Here is a 21,338-nt window from a genome sequence, read left to right as displayed (position 1 = left end):
CTCATCTCCATGTGATCCTAAATATTATTCTGCAAGTCTCGGTGTTATCTTATTGATTGTTGTGGAGATTTAGGACTGACCGACCATTTCTCTTGCTGAATACATTTAAACATGAGCATACACTGTTTTGGTTTCTATTTTTAATCTTTTTAATCTCTATTGTTAATGGCTGGTGTATGGGATTGTCATTGATATTGATATTCAAGAACCGTTCTTTTTTTCTCTGATATCCTCACCCTTTTTTTTTTTAAGCCCATTGACAAAACAATGGAATGTGGCTTTTGCTTGATGATTTACTCTATGCCTACCTTTCCTCTGTTTTGTTTTGCTTCTTTGTTCCTTTTTGCATCTTTCCTATTTCTCTGGCACCCATCCCTTGCTATACGATAGTTTGCACATCTACTGGGTATTCTACTTGGTCAGTTATGATCAGTCCTTGGATAGCAAAGAAAGCCAAGTTCTTAGTAATTCCAGAGAATTCGAGTATCGGAAATAAATTCAGGGGAAAAGAGTTTGAGTCTGCTTTCGTGACTACAGTCAAAGATCTAGGAGGTTTAAGTTCTTAGACACGACAAGGGATGATTCTGAGCCCTGTGTTTTTCCTCCATCACCTACTACTGTGAATCTGGGTAGTTCTCATACAATGCTTTGCATGATCATATAAATCAAATGACAAATAGATTATCACAGGCGGCTTATGATTCAGTCCGTATTAGAGAAGAAGCATCTGTCATACAAATGTTAATCATTTGTGGAATGTTGATTACTACTCAAAAAGTGTTATTTTGTAGCTTGTAATTAACTCTTTTAAACACTTTTGAGTAGTAGTTATTGCCTTTTAACCCAATTAACATGTTAAGGACCCTTTGCAATCAATTCTAATCAAATTGTCTTAAGTTTTGGTGTTTTGATAGCTTTTTGATCATCAAAGCAATATGAGATTGAGGAGAGTTATTTGGAATCCTTGGCAAAGCAATGAATAGCTCAGAAGCATGAAGAATCAAAGCTTTGAAGCCCTTTTGCCATAAGCAAAGTTGAAATGCAAGGAGGGGAAGCAAAGAGAAATCTGTCATGAGGCATTCTTGATGACAGTCATTTTAGCCACTTTTGGAGCACTTCCTGAAGTCCAAATTATGCGTGCTATATGTCATTTGAAATCTTAGGAAGTCAACAATCCAATGCTTCAAACCGTGTTCGATTTGGAGCTGAAATGAGGAAGTTACAGCCTTTGGAAGACAACTGCTCCAAGCTGAAGGAAGGATTCAGAAAAGTGCTGCGAAATCACCCTTTTGTTGCGAAATGGTTTCGCAGCCTTTTTGCACAGTGCTATGGATTTCCCCTGAAGCTTCACGACGCGATGGAAGCCAAACACGACAAGATGAAAGCCAACTTTGCAGTAGTGCGAAATCAGCTGGTTGCTATGAAGAAATTTCGCAACCCTTTTTGTACATTTGCGAAATTTCGCAGACCACGTTTTCACCTGCGAAATGGTCCTTAGTGCTTCCCGATATTTGTAACCGACACTTGGAGATATTTTTCTTCAGATTTTTTATGTCTAAATCCCCATTTTCTCCTTGTAACCCACCTATCATAGGATTCCTTAGTTATTAAGTTTGGAAAAGGGGTGAATAACCTCAGATATTTTGTTTTGTAATTTTCTATATATATATCTCTCGAGAGCTTGTTCTTGAGGACGGTGGTTACGAAGCATCTTTTGTACAATTTGGCAAGAAATATATTTTACAGAGCACTTGCTCTGTTTTTCCTTCATATTTTTGTTTTCTTGTTATTTTTCTTTCTAGCCAACCAAACTCTGAGGATTTTTCCTCAGAGGATGAGAGGCTAGACTCTTTGTCTCTTGGAGTGAGGAAAGCCGGGTAAGTTTCCACATGCATAAATTGGAAGTTTTGTTGTTTTAGTTTTTAATGAAGAGAAAGTGTGACCCATTAATGGTTTTTATCTTTTTAGTTAACTTAAAACGCCTTTAAATCACCTGGGCCAACACTTGGTAAGGCAAGTGATCTTCGTCCATGGAGATTCACTAGTTTACCCCTTGCGAGCCTCTGGGAGGTGACTTGAAGGTAGGATTTTCTAGAATAGCCAACACTTGGTAAGCTTTTGGACTCCAAGGAGACATCCATTAGTTATCTCTTGCGAGCTTTTGACGGGTAATCCAAGGTTAAAGATCACCTTGAATGGCAAGTGCTAGGTGAGAGGTATGAGCCATTGCAAGGTGCATCAGTGAGAGGGATTTAGTGTTTGAACCCATTAATGGGAAGCATCTGTACAACACCGGTTGGAGAAGGAACTATATGTTAATTCTCAAATGCGAGGAAAAGAAACAAGTGACCGGAACTCCCTTTTTGTATGAGGAATCTGAGCCTAGTGATCTGAAACTCCAAGAAACACTTTTCTTTGTAAGTAAAATCAGTTACTATTTTTGGTTAGTTTAAAACCGAACCTTTTTCATTCAAACATCTTTATGTTTTCTTTTAAAGCTAACCTTAAAATGAAAAGGCACCAATTCAGCTTTGAATTAATATCAATTGTGAAGTGAAAACTCATCCCAGTGAACGATCCTAGAGCTACTATGCTATAGTAGCTTTGTCTTTGCTACCCTAGTATATGGTGTAATAGGTTATAAATTTTGTTGATTACTCTCTCAATCAAGGGGCACCAGCTGGACACGAATCAGCTGAGACACCAATTAGGCACGAATCAAATGTGATTCAGTAGAAGTTTTAATTCATCTGGATGGAGTGGAAGGTATCAAAAATTCATTGCAGAGTGAATTACTTTGGTTCATGTCGTGGCCTTAAACTAAAATTCAGAAAGAGTATGAGGAATTTGTATGGAAAGATGTGGGGAATCTAGGTTGGATAAAGTCTGAGAATGTTTTCCTGGCAAAGATACTACAAGAGTATTGTCGAGGCCTATGCTAAAGGAAACTACTTCTCAAAGTGCTTGGCTATATGCATTAAAGGAAGACTCTTCTACATGGGGTTTTCTGGTCATATAATAGTGGCAACGAAATAGAAAGGATGCTATTAAAGAAAGTGGCGAAATACAGAGAATTAAACAGAATTTGTTAAAAGGTTGTGCCCACTACGGCTTTGGATGATATAAATATATTTCTTGCCTTAAATGCAACTGTGTTCATGCCTTAATCTTCAGAACGTTATGCATCTGTTCCACTATTCTACATATCCTTTCACCATATGGACCTCCCACAGATGGCCATCCTTCAACTTCAAAAGGTTTATTGGGATGTCATGAATAATTCAAAAGGGGAAGAAAGTTTCAGTTTATAACTATTGAGCTGAGACCACGCGAGTCATTGCATGGTCCTATTGATGTTTCAATAGAAACAAATGCAGAAAATGATTGGGTCATGATGGAAAGTCTAGGAATGACACGGTGGTATTAGAAAGCATGTCCCCGGTGCTGTGTTTATTGACTTTGAGTCCACTGTCATTGATAAGGTGAAGGGAGGGAATGTATCACCAACTTCTTCACCCGGGGCAGCATTACGGAGGATTTCTCTGGCCAGATTGTGAATTATATTGTGGATGACGCTTATAGAATGGGGGAATTTCTTTGGTGGTTCCATTCAGCATGAAGCTACATTTTCCAACATTTTCTATCCATTGGAATCCTTCTTGGGGTTGTAGGATTTGAAGCTCCTTTAGGCTCAGTCCACCTTGTCATTTGTAGATTTCTGAATGTGTCGCTTGTAAAAAAAATACAGACCTCGGAGGACACAATGCTGGGTTTCTATGTAAATTCATTTGCTGAAACAGGGGACGACCCCACACTTGATGTCCAGTGTTCCTGTGGATATGTATGGTAAATGTGGTGCAGCTTCAAGTGCTCAACGGCTATTCGATGAAATGTCTCATCGGACATGGTCACTTGGAATTTATTAATGTCTGGTTATTTGCATGTGGGTCGTCCAGAAATTGCAATCGAATTGTTTTCGGAGATGGTCAAATTTGCCAAAGCGAATCTTTAGATGGGCAGCCTGAAGGAAACAGTAACAAAATAGTCAATATGTTCTACTGACCGAAGATGTCTTGATAGTTGATACAAGTGCTGAAGTTTTTTTTTTTATTCGTCAGGCTGATGACTTCCAAGAACAGCAGAATGCTTTTGAAATCTGATTCATGCCTAATTGGTGTCTCAGCTGATTCGTGTCCAGCTGGTGCTCCTTGATTGAGAGATTAATCAACAAAATTTATAACCTATTACACCATATACTAGGGTAGCAAAGACAAAGCTACTATAGCATAGTGGCTCTAGGATCGTTCACTGAGATGGGTTTTCACTTCACAAATGATATTATTTGAAAGATGAATTGGTGCCTTTTCATTTCAAAGTTAGCTTTAAAAGAAAACAAAAAGATGTTTGAATGAAAAAGGTTTGGTTTTAAACTAACCAAAAATAGTAGTAACTGGATTTTACTTAGAAAAGTGTTTCTTGGAGTTTAGATCACTGGGCTCAGATTCCTTGTACAAAAAGGAGAGTTCCGGTCACTTGTTTCTTTTCCTCGCATTAGAGAATTAACATATAGTTCCTTCTCCAACCGGTGTGGTACAGATGCTTCCCATTAATGGGTTCAAACACTAAATCCCTCTCACTGATGCAACTTGCAATGACTCATACCTCTCACCTAGCACTTGCCATTCAAGGTGATCTTTAACTTTGGATTACCCGTCAAAAGCTCGCAAGAGATAACTAATGGATGTCTCCTTGGAGTCCAAAAGCTTACCAAGTGTTGGCTATTCTAGAAAATCCTACCTTCAAGTCACCTCCCAGAGGCTCGCAAGGGGTAAACTAGTGAATCTCCATGGACGGAGATCACTTGCCTTACCAAGTGTTGGCCTAGGTGATTTAAAGGCGTTTTAAGTTAACTGAAAAGATAAAAACCATCAACGGGTCACACTTTCTCTTCATTAAACACTAAAGCAACAAAACTTCCAATTTATGCATGTGGAAACTTACCCGACTTTCCTCACTCCAAGAGACAAAGAGCCTAGCCTCTCATCCTCTGAGGAAAAATCCTCAGAGTTTGGTTGGCTAGAAAGAAAAAGAATGAGAAAACAAAAATATATATGAAAAGCAGAGCAAGTGCTCTGTATTTTACTTCCTTTGAAACTTTTACAAAAGGTTCATCACCCTCAGAACAGGCTCTTCGGGCTATATTTATACCAAAATTACATTGATGGCTATTACATAGATATTTTTGCCAAATTCCTAACTTAAAAGCTAAGGAATCCTATCATTGGTGACTTACAAGGAGAATTTGGGCATTTAGGCAACAAAAATCTAATGAAAAATATCTCCAAGTGTCGGTTACAAATATCAGGAAGCACTAAGCACCATTTCGCAGGAGAAAAATGAGGTCTACGAAATGTCGCAGATGAACCACAAGGGCTGCGGAATTTCTTCATAGCAACCAGCTGATTTTGCACTGCTGCAAAGTTGGCTTTCATCTTGTGGTGTTTGGTTTCCATCGCATCGTGAAGCTTCAAGGGAAATCCATGGTACTGTACAAAAAGGCTGCGAAATCATTCCGCAACAAAATGGTGATTTCGCAGCACTTTTCTGAAGCCTTCCTTTAGCTTGGAGCAGTTGTCTTCCAAAGGCTGTAACTTCCTCATTTCAGCTCCAAATCGTACACGGTTTGAAGCATTGGATTCTTGACTTCCTGAGCTTTGAAATGATATATAGCATGTAGAAAATGGACTTCGGGAAGTGCTCCAAAAGTAGCTGCAGTGACTGTCATCAAGTATGCTTCATGGCTGGATTCTCTTTGCTTCCCCTCCTTTCATTTCCACTTTTCTATGGCAAAATTGCATCAAAGCTTTAGTTCTTCATGCCTCTAAGCTTCCCATTGCTTGCCAAGGATTCCATAAAACTCTGCTCAATCTCATAATGCTTTGGTGATCAAAATACTAACAAAAACACCAAAACTTACACAATTTGATTAGAATTGATTGAAAGGGGCCTTAACATGCTAATTGGGTTAAAAGGCAATAACTACTACTCAAAAGTGTTTAAAAGAGTTAATTACAAGTTATGAAATAGCACTTTTTGAGTAGTAATCAAAATCAGTCAGGAACATGTTGAAATTGCTGCATCATTGGAGGATTATACTGCCATGAACCTAGCTGAGCATTTCACTTTTGTCTCCTATAGTGCTAAAAGGTGTGGAGTTTCTAGCATCCACCTATAAATCAAATGAAGAATCCATGTTCGCTCCTCTCATAGAAACAAATAGTTTTCATAGCAAACCAAGTGATCAAGATAATGCAGGCTATAAGAATTTCCCGGAAGCCTTGCAAATGGCCAGGCCAGATGATGAAGCTATTCTCCAAAAGCTGAGGCAAATGCTAGTGGAAATGAGATAATCGAAACATAATTTATAATGTTCTCCTTCTCTCAATGTTCAAAGGCTGATCTGAACAACACAAGAGTCGCTTGTGTAGTCATGTTAGACACTGGAAACTTTATGCTTGCAGGCTGTGGTTCCACCATATTCTTCACAGGTTTCATCTAATATTCTAGAAGTTCCAAAAAGAAAAAGAAAAATTGATGGTGATTGGATGCATAAACTAGCAATCTGGGATAACTAATTTTTAATGGTAGCTTGTGCTCGCCCTACAGAAGTAACTGCTGGATCTAGGAACTTCGCTATTACAGGTCACTCTCAAATGAATATTGGTACAAAAGAATTGTTGCAGCCTTTTAACACTGAATTTTTTAAGTTTGATACTAGTGATAAACATTTTGATGATGAGAGATTGAAGCAAACTAAAGTATCTGCTTCAAGCAATTTGTCAAATTCACCTTTTGGACATGAAATGGAAGCAGGGATCTTCGCCAAGGTTCACATTGAGAGAATAATTCCATCTCTAAGACTCGGAACCCCATCAAGACCTCTTATCGAAAGTTCTCTTCTTGTTTGATTTCACTGACCATTATAATCATCGGCAGTGTCGGATTCCATTCGAATTCTTCAGGCAAGTCTCTGCATTCAGCACATGGAGGTGACAATCAGAATTCTAAAGCAACAATGACAGTCTAGTAGGTTCTGTCCGGGGTACCGCTGACAATGGACTGCTAGATTTGCTTGAAGGGAAGCTTGCTATTCTCCGGTTTCAAATAAAGATCAAAGAGAGAACTGAAAGCTATAGCTTCCAGGTTAGAATCTTCCAATGTTACATCTAAATCTGTCCAAAATGAATCATGCTCTGAGAGCAACCTGAATGCAGATACCGACTTTGTAAACACTATATGAGAAAAGGGCCAAGTGGTTTCAGGGGTCTTTACACCATTGACTAGTGGTGGTACTAGCAGTTACAGTCAGGTTTTGGCAAGTAGGAACACCATCTATAATCAGTGTTTGACTAATAGTGGCACTAGTTACCACAGTCAAGCCTTTGTTAATGGCAGTCCCGGAACCAACAGTCAGCTCATCGAAAATGGGAATGCTGGCTTCGACAACCCGATCATTCGTAATGAAGATGCTGCCATGTATAGTCACGCCATGCACAATGATGATATTGATTTGGATGAATACACTCTATGGGACCTTTTGGGAGTAGCATCAAGTGCCTCAATGAACCAGAAGCAAATCTGTGTTGCTCTTCTTGGTTTTATTTCTTTTTTTTTTAGTCCCCAATCAACGGTGCAAATGTTGTCTTCTGTCCAGATGGTGGTAAAAATCAGGAAGTAAGGCTGAGAATGGCCCCAATGAAGATGATACAAGGTTAGCTTGCTCTGATTTTCTTGCTGCTGTGAATTGCCCATTAGGTTTCGCTTCTGAATGATCTGGTAATGCTTCATGCGAACAGCCATGTTTGGAATTGGGCCACAATCCCAATTCTAAGGTTTCTATCCTGAATCTGCCAAACTTTAAGCTCAATGGTACTTTCAGTCCTTTAATTGAGAACTTAAGATCACTGGTAGAAATTAGACTTGGGGGAAACAATTTGAATGGTACCATCTCAAGGCATTTAATTAAATTGACGTCACCAAAAGAAAAAAATTGGATGTCAATGACAGCAAAGGAACCTGATCCAGAACTGGACCTGATATACAGAGGAAGCTTATTCAAAAATACACTGATCTACTACAACAACCTCTAATGCTTATTCTTAACTTGGAAGCCACACAAAAGGGGATAAAAAAAACTAAATCTATACAAGAGCTGAAGGTCCTTGGGGATTTTCCTGACAAGCATGGAGAGGAGTTGAATGCAGCTACTGATCTGACAGAGTTCAGTGATAAAAACAGATCTGTATGGTATCTAGATTGGAGAAAGAAAGTAGTGTTTGCCTTGAAAACATTGCAATTGGGAAAGACACCTGAATTTAACATCCCATTTTTGTGTTTTGAGAATGCTCAAGATGTTGAGAATACCACCCAACAGGACTTAACTTCACCACAATCATGTCTTGTGTACCTGGAACACTGGAGAGAAGTATGGTCTACACTTGAACATGCATGTAGAACTGTGACAGAGTGTGCTGATCTCTGGAAGGATGTAAGCAAGAATCTAGGGAAGAGAAGGGCATTGTCTGAACTTCTAAAGCTGTCAGAGAGTTGTGGTCTCTCTCGGCACAAGTCCATATTTTTCGAGGATCAACTCAAACCCAACCAACCAAGTTGGTTGCTATAGCCATCATATGATGTGCAACATTTGTTATCAATGCAGGGTAGGCTCCTTATCAAAATGTTGATCGAGCTGCTTCCAGCCAGTTACAGAGTTTGATCCATGACCTGAGAAAAAGTGTAGCATTTTTAGAAAATTTGTACTCAAGTTCTACTGCTTGTGATAATGGAACTGATAGCAAGTGCTCTGTTGCCCCAAACTAGCATGCCACACTTAAATACACGTGGCAACAAAAGTAACTGTTCGATAGTTTGTGTTCCATGTTACATGAAGAATCTTCGTTGTTAAGAACGGTCAAGAGTACCCATTTGAGCACTTGTCAACATGTCAAAGGTTCAGCAAATAGGGTTCTTGTTTTCATTGAGAAATTTGTTCCACTGTTTCAGAAATGTAAGGAATCTTTGGATGATCATTTCCTCGGCCATAATAGGGTCCTAACCACAGTAGCAACTTCCTTTTATCCTCCTGCTATTACAAAACAAATGGAGCAGTTGGTGTTTCAAAACTTCCAGGTCATAAGGGAGTTTGAGGAGTGCTTGTGTGCATTCTAGAGGCAAGAAAGAGGCTTTAGTTATAACAACTACAAGTGGAAATTGATGACCTGAACCTTCTGATCTTTCATGACTGTGAGAAAGGTGACCTGCAGCCTGAAGTTCTCTGGCCAACTGAACTCGAGCCACTTGATCGCCGGATTGTCGAAGAACAAATCCAGTTCAGTTCTTTCCTTTTACTGGTTTTCTGGCTCATCCCTACCTCATGAATACACCCAGCTAGGCAGTGTTATTAAAGTACCAAGGGACCTTATTGATCCCTACATCCTGGTTAGCATCCTTCAAAACGAGAAATGGAAGTATCAACTAGTTTTCATGTAAGACAAGGTCAACGAATAGATCAGATTTTGCAGTCGCTTTTTCTTGTCAAGATAATAATATCCAAGCAGTTTCTATCTCAATCCACATACCAGTAGCCACCTCCAAAGTGCACAAATAGAGGACTTATAGCCAGGAATGAAGCTCCCGCCAGAATAATTCTAATTGCCCGTCATTGACGTTGAAAGCATGAGGAATAACATTGTTGTGAGTATAATTGGTACGGTCTCTTTTATCAGTCCCTCTGCTTCCATAATGAGGAAAAATGATGCTGAAACTTAGAAGAGAGCCCTCCATTTGAAGGACATGTCTAACCGAAGTGCTGAATTAATTCTATGGTGAAATTTCGGCAATGTGGAAGGGATAATGGCTGCAGAAGCTAAAAGTGGAAGGAGCAGAGCAACATTGTTTTTAGACTTTTTATGATCGTCATGCAGAAAAACAACTCAGTAACTGAAGTTGAGTATATTGACAAAATCTGAGAATGTACCTCCAACTGATGGAACTGAGCAGCAACGTAGGAAATCTGATCTGCAATTGAGACCTACTGCCACACTACAAGCTCTAGTTGATGATTCAAATTGTGATATCGAGAAACTAAAGTTGAATCCAGACGACATTGCTGATGAAATCATGCATCAAACCCTGTGAGCTTTGACTCTGAAGCGAATATGGACAGTTCTTTTCTAGTCATGCCAGTAATATACGGAGATCTCTTCGCACAACCACTAGCAACGCAGTCACAGCCAAACCCCCAAACCCCACTCGCCATGGCCAATCTAGTGCACACTACTCTCTTCCTTTCGCACCCCTCTTGTTTTCCTCGTGATTTTACGTGTCTTGGATTGTGTTTTCAAAATCGTTTTCGTCCAAATAATCTTGATTTGAAAAATTCATCTTTAGATCCTTTCTAGGCATGACATTCATATTTTAACAAATCTTTTGCTGCCATTTTCCTTCCGGTAAGCGTCTTCACTATTTTTTTTTATTTTCAACCTATTTTCTTGATTTTTCTCAATTTTCTCAAGCATGAATAAACTTCATAATTCCAAATCATGGAATTTATGGAATCAACTCATGCAAAATTAATTAGGGCTTTGGTGGGGGGCCCGACATTCATGATACTCACTTCAATACTGTTTGCTTGATATGTTGATTTTTTATTCTTCTTGATGAAATACTTGAATTCATTTTATATTTATTGTTGAGATATTGTTGCTTCCCATAGACGTGTGGATGCTCGCTAATCAGGTACACACTTCCCACCCTACAACTCTGAAATTCTATGAATATGTACGTTATCATGAGCCATGACCAGTTTGATGCCGTATTTGATTGTCTTGATGCTTGCTTGATCATCTTTGATAAAATACATGTGATGTGTCATATTCCCAAACTAATCTCTTATGTTTTATGATAGCGCTTGAGGAGTCGTCCAGGTACGCATCCTAAACTTTCTTTATTATGATTTGATCTTGTTTGACATGCTATTTTTTTGGAACCACCTAGCCTACTTAGGTATCCATAATTAACCGATTAATTGCCACGTTTCCCTCAACTTAGTCAGTAGAGACCTTTTTTAGGGCTTAGAGGGGTGCTACCTCCTAGAGGTACCTTCCCAATAAGTAACCTGATCCCCGGACTAAGACTCGGGTTTTTCAAAGACATGCCTTTTTTCCAAAAATTATGGAGTCACATTTTAGGGTTTTTCTTTCTTGTTTTATTTTCCCTTTAAAATAAAAATAAAATAAGTGGCGACTCCAACTTTTTCTAAAAATTAATTTTTCAATAATAAAAAGCGAGTCTCGCCGATCGAGTGGGGGCGCACGTGAAAAATGCGGGTCCACAAATTGGCGACTCCACTGGGGATTTTGAGGATCAAGCTTGAACACTAGTTGAGGAAAATATGGCGTTTAATTGGTCGATCAGTGGCAACTCCACTTTCCAGTTTCCATATATACATGCTAACATGTGATTCTTTATTCAATTTTGCTAACCCCTTTTTTTTAAGGAAGGAAAAAACTCACCTTTCTCAAACACACGTCGACGTTCACCATTCACGGAGACAAATTTGATTTCAGGTAATTAAAATTTTTTGCTCTTAAATTACCTTAATACTTAAGGGGGAATTTTTAATAAAGTTAAATATCCATAAAAAAAATATGAATATTTAATATTGGACCCTCATGTAATCAAGTCGTAGCCCTAACATCAAACGGTGTTGTATTTTAGGCACTTATGTGCTAAAGTCTTCACCCATGCAAATTGGTTTGACTTGAATGCATAGTGGTGCTCAAGTTTTAATATTTAATTAAAATCATAATAATATTTGACATCTATGCAAGCAAGTTATGACCCTAATGCTACGCAATGTTGTACTTTCAGCACTTAATACAACTTAAGTGCTAAAATCTTCACTCATACAAATTGCTTTGACTTAAATGTATAGTGGAGTCTAAAAATTTAGACTCATTTTGTTCATTTTTTTTTTTTTTTTTTTTGTAGAATGACGTTCTTCAAATGTTTCAAGAAGAAGACTGTAACAATTCTTGAGGATGATAGTGAAGATTTTGAGGAGAGAACTACCTTGTCAGTGCATAAGTCACTTACTGACCTTTAATCTTTGTTAGTGTTAGTGACAAAGGATCCATTACATATTCCTTCTTAGTCCCAAGTTGCATCTTGCAAACTTACAAGTATCAGGAATTCAAAACTCAATAAGTTGAAACTTGTTTATGATGTTCTATTGTTGAATTCATCTCACTTGACTACTACTGAAGTTCATGATGAATTTGGTTTGTTGGGCTCTCGCATTCATGACGGAGAAGACAAATGGGAAAGCTCTTTCATCGTACTTAGGGAATTTTATTTTTTTTTATTTTTTTTACCAAATGATATTAGAAATGGGTAGAGGATGTAATGGGTCGGTATGGATCATTTCTTAAAGGATGCAAGCTTTATAAAGCTATTTTTGCATTCCTATTCAGTTATGATCGCCATGCCTTTGTGATTAGGGTCTTTTGCGAACGTTGGTGTCCTACCATTAACACCTTGCATACTTTCATTGGAGAGGTTTCCATCTCTCTTTAGAACTTGTATCGTATTGCTAGACTATTTATCATTGGATCTTTTTATGATAAGATGTTACCGGGTGTGAAAGAGCTATCTAATGATGCAACGAAGTCCTCACTCCCACCAAGTTGTCGAAACTTATTTTTTTGCATATCATTGAATTTGCTTTGAGATGAAAGAAAGTGTTCAGTCAAGTTAGCCTCTTGAGTGTCATTTTGTACAAAGGCTTCATGAAGTATGCAAAACCCCTAAAGAATAGTACAAGGAATAAGGCGTAGGGGCGTAAGGAGACTCATAACCCTTTCGAGAATATTGATCCTATTAAATCTCGTACTCTGTCGGAGATAGAAGTTTTTTATGACCTTGGAGTGGTTGAGGCAGATGTTAAGGAAACTTGCTTAGCCGTTTTTTTGGCATGCTGGTTATGCAAGTTTGTTCTTCATTGAGGGGTGTCAATTTGATTCGTCTTGCAGTCTTCAAGATAGCTAGTACAATGGCTCAAGGTGAGACATTTAGCTTTGTTGTTCCAGTCTTAGCAAACATTTACAATGGCTTAAATGAAATCGTTTGTTCTTCAAAGCCTAGGACTAATGCATCGATCTTCCTTATTCATTATTTATATAGATGGTTGTGTGGATATTTCGATACCCATTTCATTTCTCCTTCTTTGAACCATCCCCCACAGATTACTTATTACGCCGACAAGTTTTTTGCTAATTGTTTCGAAGATTCACAAGCTTAAGCATTAATAATGTCTTGTAAAGGCGTAAAGTTGGACCACTTGGCATTGCAACACAAAGAGCGTGTGTATTGGATTGATAATGAATCTATTAGTGGTACCAAAACTTCTTATCTCATAAGTCTTCATTATAACTATTTATCTTTGCGACAAGGTAACCATTGGGTAATCCAACCGTATTATCCTCACCGGTTTTCTAGATAGTTTTGGGCATCCTCAAGACCTTTCAGGGGTTTTGCTAGAGATTTTTCGCACTGGAACTTTAGAGGCGGTGTATCAACATTGGGAGTCGTGCACTAGGCTTGGTACCTACTCCAAAGTTACTATACGAAATTATCATAGTCTTGATGAGTTTTCTGTCACCAAGGCTTATGTAGATTGGTGGATTAGAGTGCGTAATCTTGGTAAGGAAATTCTTATTGTTACTTGTATAGATTCCCTTCCTAATTCTTCTCGACAAATACCTTCTAAGTCTTTAGAGAGTAGAATGCGCAAGGTCAACTCAAGTGTTTCTATTAAGAAGAATGTTGAGGAAAATGTTGAGAAGGATTTTGATGATTTACCTGAAGATTTAATAGCTTCTTCTAAGCACTCAATGGGTGGTCATCAAACTAATACCTCCACACACTTGGAGCATGAATGAACTATTTTCAATGGTGGTAATGGTCACTGTCACAAGACTTTTAAGCAACATGTTTGTGTTTGATACTCTTCCACAAGCTTGTTGAAGAATGTTTGGAATTTGATCTTGACTTTTGAAACTTTATTTTTGGATTTAGCTTCTGGGTTGCATTTCTCTTTTGAGAACACTTCATGCTGAAATAAAATAACATTTGTATTTAGAGAAGTTGAAGATTTTAGTTTAGAATTTCTAAATTTTGACTTCTGTAATACAAAGAGTTTGTTCCTCATTTTAAGAAGTTTGTCAAAAAAGATTTTTTTTCTTTTTTGTTACTACAATTTAAGCTCTTATAGGATAGGCGCAATATGCAGTTTAGGCTCATACTTTAAGGAGAATCATTGGAGTGTCGAGGTTTGAGAACAATTATGGTAAAATTTGATGTTACGCTTTTTATGTCATCATTGGTGAAGGTGATAGCTACACAACATGTCGCCAAATTATGACTTTTGTCTTCAAATAGTCTTGTCTCCTTTATTTTTGTGGCATAAAGTGATGGATTCTTAAGTGCCTAGATCACTGCAATTCGTGTTTCCTCAAGAAGTTGTAGCATTTCATGGATACTGAAGAACATGGGTAAGCACTATGGGTTTGCTACTACCTTATCCTTTTCTTTGGTTTTGCTCGACTCTACACCAAAAACACTTTCTTCATCTTCACTTAGCCTATCTTCAACTGAAGTCTCATGACAAAAGACAATATGAGTTGATGTTATCATCCCTCTATTGAAGAACTTTGGAGAGAAGTATTCTCCTAAGGTGGTAGGGGTGATAAGCTTTTGTACAAAGAGGTCATCAACATGTATAATTGCTTGTTTTCTTTTAAGTTTCTTTTCTTCTTACTTCTTCTCATGTCGATGAATATTTTGCTTATGTTGTTCATTCCTAGGAAGATTTAGGTTTGGATGAGATTCTTGCTTTTTGCAAAGTCTTCTTCATGCCACCAATGTCAGACCTTCTTTGCTATACAACATTGATTCATTATCAAAGCAAATGTGAAAAAGGGTGTCCTGACGTGACACTTGTGTTTGCTTTGACTTAGATAACTCACATTGGATAGTACCAATGCATGTTCCTAGTGTCTTGGGTGGAAAGTGTAATGGAACAGGATCGAAGAACCCAAATGTGACTATAGCATGATTTGACTTTACCACTTCATCTAGATCTAGATGAATTCTTCTTTGCTTTACAAGTTTCATTATAAGATTTTTTAAGATGAAACATTTCTCCATAGGTGACTAATGATTCGATGGTAGTGACAATAGTTCAGATCATTAACACAACTCATTTCTTCTAGACGTTTGCACTTAGGTAGCTCAATAACCTTTTTCTGGACATATTTTTGAACATGTTAGGCACATCAGAGTCAAGAAAATGATACTTCTTCTCTTCCAATTCCTTCAAGGTGAACCGATGCTTATCATTTTCCTGAGTTAGTCCAACCTTTTTTACTTTCTTCTTTTTATCTCTTGCTAAGATTTTGATAGGAGTTGTATTTACCATCATTAACTCTTGGATGGGTTTTATTGAGGTCTTATCACTTGTTTTCCCATCGTGTCTATTTTTTTGTCGATCAACGATAATGTCCTTCTTAGTGCCATGATTGGCTATGCTGAGTTCCATGTCATGTGCTTTAGTAGAGGTCGTAACCCTTGGAGGATGGAAAAATACCTCAATGCATTCCTTGTATGCACATCTCCACAATTGACACCTCAGATAATCTATCTTTGCAGTTTAGGCTTAAGGAACGCCAACGATTGATGTAGTTTATGATCGACTCGTCTTTCTATTGCTTAGTATTAGTAAGCTCTATCATGCTTACAATTTGTCATGTACTATAGAAATGATTAAGAAATTCGCGTTCCATTTGGTCCCAACTATCGATACACTTAGGTGCAAAGTCTATGTACCAATCGAAAGCATTCACTCGAAGAGAACGAATGAATTGTTTGACTAACAAGTCACCATCTGTACCTGCATTGTTACAAGTTTCGACAAAATGGGCAACGTGTTGTTTTGGATTTCCCTTCTCTCCAAATGATTAAAATTTTGGAGGTTGATAACCCATAGACATATGTAGATTATCAATCCTCTTAGTATAAGGTTTAAAGTACATGAGTGTAGTCTGTGAAGGTCCACCGTACTGTGCTCTAATGATGTGAGTTATCATATCTTGAAATTGTTGGATAGATAATGACGTCACTGAGGTAGATTCCATCATTTGTACTCTTACTTGCACTATCCTAAACGCATGTGGTGCATCATCGAGATGAGATGCAACATTCAGATGATGATTGAGTCCTTGACTTGACTTGACTCACCCGTATTTTATACTTGTGCCTCAACCTTGTTTATAAGGGAGGTTATCTGCGAATCCTTCTCTTCGACTGTTTTGGTGAGTTTGGTGATGGCGTGAGCCATCTCTACTAATTGTTCTTCTATAGATGTAGTGTCAGTTGCCATTACCGACATAGCCATTGAGAAGGGATAAGTAAAATAGTTAGAATGATTAGAGTAATTTTCCTTCTTTGATGTTCCAATTGGCAATCTAGAGTATGAGCCGATGCTGGAGTTGGTATTAGTAATAGAGCAAAGACGCTTATCCTTAAAGTCCTTTAGTGCTAAAGGGAGTTTTCTCTTGCTATGAGGACTATGGCTCTTGGTCCCCAAAAAAGCCAAAGTGTTGCATGGTTGGTGCTCATCATGTGTCCTTACTGGTTTTAACAAACAAGTAAAATCACATGTTTGTTTTATTGAAGGTGAAGATGTTCATTTCACTTTGCTACGAGTCATGGGGCCCATAGCAGTGTTGTGTGTTGCTTGCGCAATGACAATCTTATCACTATTCTTGTTGACATGCACAACTTGAATTCTTTTGGATGTCATTGGCGTAGTAGTAATCAATTTTCTAACGAAAGATATGAGAGGCAAAGAGGTTCCATCGGCGTGCCAGAAATTTGTACGCACAGATTTCACAAATGGTCCTGCGATGTAAGCAAAACAATAGCAAAATAATAATAATAATAATAATTCGAACAAAATATTTATTAAAATAAAAATATTGTAGGGTACAATCTCAAAAAATAATATTATTTCCAAAAGAATATTTTCCCTCTGATTCTTTCGCTTTGACCACAACTTGAAGAATGACGATGACATTTTCTTGATTTCGAAGATCAATCGAGGGCCACAAGTGGCTTTTTCCTTAATGAACTTGTTGAATAGTGAATGCCACTTGTGTAGTCTTTTTGCTATTTACCGAATTTGTTGGGAGATTTGATGAAACTTCTTTTTTATTATTATTATGAAACCTCTTTTCCCATTAGAAGTTGTCTATGGATTTTCTCTTTAGGATTTTCCTTTATAGATTTTTCTGATTTCTGAATTTTTCATCCCCTTTGAAAATAAGTCACCTCTATCTATAGGTGAAATCAGAGAATTTGAATTTCAAATTCCCAAATTTTAGTTGCTTAATTCAAAGGATTTAGTTCCTTGATTTTAGTAACTTTTCTTCTCCAGAGGTTTTACCCACTGGATAATAATAATAATAATATTTATTATTATTATTATTATTATTATTATTATTATTATTATTATCCTTTTTGTAGTTTGAGATTAGTTTTTTTATTTTTTTAAGGAAAGTTATCCATAAGAAGATATCTATTTTTATTTATTCACTTATCCATTTATTTATCAATTTTGAAGACTAAATTAGTGGTAATTTAATCCACTAAAATTTTCATGTTTAAAAATGCCCCCACTTCAAGACGCATCATGTAGATGCATTGTCATGTGAATGGGTTGGGTCAAACTCAAACATAATCAATATAATTTTTAACTACCTGTTTTCATCTAAAATAAGTAAATATATCATTCAATCCTTAAGAAAAAACTTTAAAATACTTTTTAGTATAAAGGAAAAGAAAACAGTGAATACATTTATTTTAAATAGTGTTTTAATCATTAAATTATTTACTTCTAATATGAAAAAGGTAATTTTTATTCATTTAAATTAATAGTTTGTTTGGAAAGTGTTTTCCTTTTTGAATCATTAATCTAATTTTTGTTTATTTTATAATTTTAAAATAGAAAATATTGTTGAATTTTCAATTATTAATAAAAAAGTTAAAAAAAAATCCAAAAAATGGTTAAATAAAGGAGAAGTTGTTGGTAGTGACATGTGAATAGTGGTGGAATAAAGATAAAAATGAGTTAAAACGGTATTTTTGTCCATTACTATCTCTTATCCTTGTAATCAATTATGGGTGATTGGAGGACCTTATATCAATTATCAAGCCTAATTGGCCTGAAAGCACAATTCTCCCATGATTTTAAATGAATTTCAGTATTTTCCCTTATTATTCTCTTTTTTGCCTACAACTTTCATGGAAGATCGGTAGTTTGCCATGTATGTATTTAGTTTGCCACATGCCAAAATAATTAGTATTTCGGTGCATCATCCCCAATTTTCCTTTGGGAAATCATGTAAACACCTCCTATTGATAAAATATAGATGAAAAGAAAACCTAAAAAAATGCATTTTCATGGAGATTACATTTTGGGGAAAATAATTCATAGGGAGATTACATTTTGGGGAAAATAATTCATAGTGTCTTACCTTATGTTATCTTCAAATGCCCTTATATATCAATCCAAGTCATGTGAATATGGTGCATCATTCAACCAACAAAGGTACTTTAAGCTCAAAATAGTGTTACTTTAAAAGGCAAAACCATGTTACTTTAAGACTAAAACACATGTAAGGGTATTTTAGAATAGTGTTACTTTAAGATCAAAACGCATGTAAGGGTAAATTACGAATAATGTTGAAGGGAAAAACCCGAATATCTCCGTTTCCCAAGTCCAAATTAGGCTAGGAACATGCATAATTATCCTAGGCTCTTTCTAAATCCTATGTACAGCGGAAAATAACATTTTTATACTTTAAAAAGATTCAAAATGTGCTAACAAAAACGATACCTCATATTCAAATGTTTCCAAATCAAATCCATATGGTGAAGACGAAGATTAAAATCGTAGAAGTTTTGTAAACCCGAAGTCTTTTGCTCGATGACTCAAACCTTGATCTTGGTACACTTTCGATGAGGAGGAAAAGAGGGTAGATGTTATGGTTCTCAATCTCTTTGGATGGTGGAAGACAAAAACTATGAAAACCCTAACCCCTATTAAGTATTTATAGGGTTCCTAAATGGGTTTAAGTGACTTGAACTCACATGGGCTTAGGTCACTTAATTTAGCTTAAAATTGGTTCTAATTGATTAATTAACCCAATTGGGTTTACTAATTGATCAATTAGTCCAATCCAAAGACCTTGTTCACTTACCCTTATGCAACCTTGCATAATTACCAAAATGCCCCTATGCACAAAAGTGAACCTAGAGCCAATCCGACCCTCATAACCCATATCAACAAGGTATATGAGCTCAGAGCGGGGACCATTGGGACCTATAGGAATACTATTTCCTTCAAAATCTAATTATAAAGTTGATTCAACATCTCACTATAAAGAATCAATTGAACTTCAGTATCTTATGTAAATAATAACGAGACATCAAGTGCTCAGGTCCATGACCTACTATCCATTGTGTTCAGTCTCCCCATGAACTGGTGTTTGTAGTCTAACAAGGTGAAAACTATCAACCTTTCAAGACTACCTCTACCATCCTTGAGTTACAGATCCTTCTATTGTGTGTTAAATTAACATGTTTTAGCTCTCAAAGAGCCTATGTCAAGTTCCACTTAAGGAATTACTATGACCATAATTTCTATGAACACACCTCCTTAGGATCACCCAATGGAACACACTGTCTTAATCCCAAGAGCTATCATGGTGCCTTTATTGAGAATACCTATTGTTATATGTTTCCATCAATAATGATCCAATCCATAAGCTATATATGATTAACTTACAATCTCACTTGTAGGGCAAAGTCATTGTTAACTTTAACACAAACTCAATATTTTCTCAAGGTTGAAAAAACGAAGTAGCTTGGTGAGATCATGACTACTTGATAACCTTAAGTCATGATTTACCTTTGGTCTCGTCCAATGTGTAACCATATAGACTAGTGCACTCACCATGGGAAGCTCGTCCCGATAGCTAAGACCAACCATCCCACCAATTAGGAGGTGGTGCACTACAACCTCTAATGGGTTGTCTAGACCCATGAACCGGTTGTGAACAAGTCATCTATTTGGAAGGAACCTATGACTTAGAGTTTCTGTGCAACTCCTAATGCACCTAAGTCACGTATAATGCAAAAGATGCAGACAAGAATGCTCATAAGGTATAATACATGGAATAATGATAGATAAAAGTGAAACTGGAACATCATTAAATAAAATAATGAATTCCAAATTTATTATATCATGTCATGCTTTTAAAAGCTCTATTCTAACAAATGCAAGGTAGGCAATATTCCATGGAAAAATGCAAAGTGGGCACTATTTTAGTGCATGAAATGAGAATAATTTTTTTTAGGTTTTTTTTTATCCATATTTTGTCAACTTGTCATGTTTACATAATTCCGCTTTTATATTGCATTTGCATGTAATCATTCTTTCTAACCCAATGGAAGCCTTGACAAACAAGTCAAATACTAGAATATGCAAAAACACAAAAATATCAGTTTTTGGATTTTTAATGAAATAGTGAAAAATATCAAACCCCTATCATAAAAAATAAAAAAGTTGAATTAACATTTTTTTATTTATCAAAACTCATAAAAAAAAGGAACTAAAGTTATGGTGTTTTTGTCTTTGATTACTATATAAAAATACAAAAAGGATTCATTAAAAAAATTATTGATTTTTATATTTTTTAACTACTAATTTAATAAAATTTAAAAATGGCATGATTCAAATTAATTTATTTACCAAAGTTCTATTTTAATGTTTTACTTTTATAAATATAAAATATGATGTTTGAGGTTGAAGAGGGACTAGTATATATATTTTGTCAACTTATACTTAATTAAAATGCTAATTGACTTAATTGCCACAACCCCATCATACATACAAGGCCTGTGTTAGATTAGCATTGGAGTGTTGTGAACGCTTGAGCTGTTGGATTAGTGCTTAAGTTGCTTGTGCAATCAAACAATCCTTCCAACGCTCTAAGTGGTATCACACGACCTTTCAAAATTGTTGCGCACTTGAACACAAATAACTTTTATTTGGCCTTTGTTAGGATATTTTAGTGTTTCTTTTTTATTTTCTAATCCTATTTTCGATTATAAAAGATTTTGTTAAATTTGAATGTTTGATATTCCAAATAGAGATT

Source organism: Vitis riparia, chromosome 11, assembly GCF_004353265.1.
Source record: "Vitis riparia cultivar Riparia Gloire de Montpellier isolate 1030 chromosome 11, EGFV_Vit.rip_1.0, whole genome shotgun sequence".
In the NCBI taxonomy this organism is placed as follows: Eukaryota; Viridiplantae; Streptophyta; class Magnoliopsida; order Vitales; family Vitaceae; genus Vitis; species Vitis riparia.
This window is presented reverse-complemented; position numbering follows the sequence as displayed.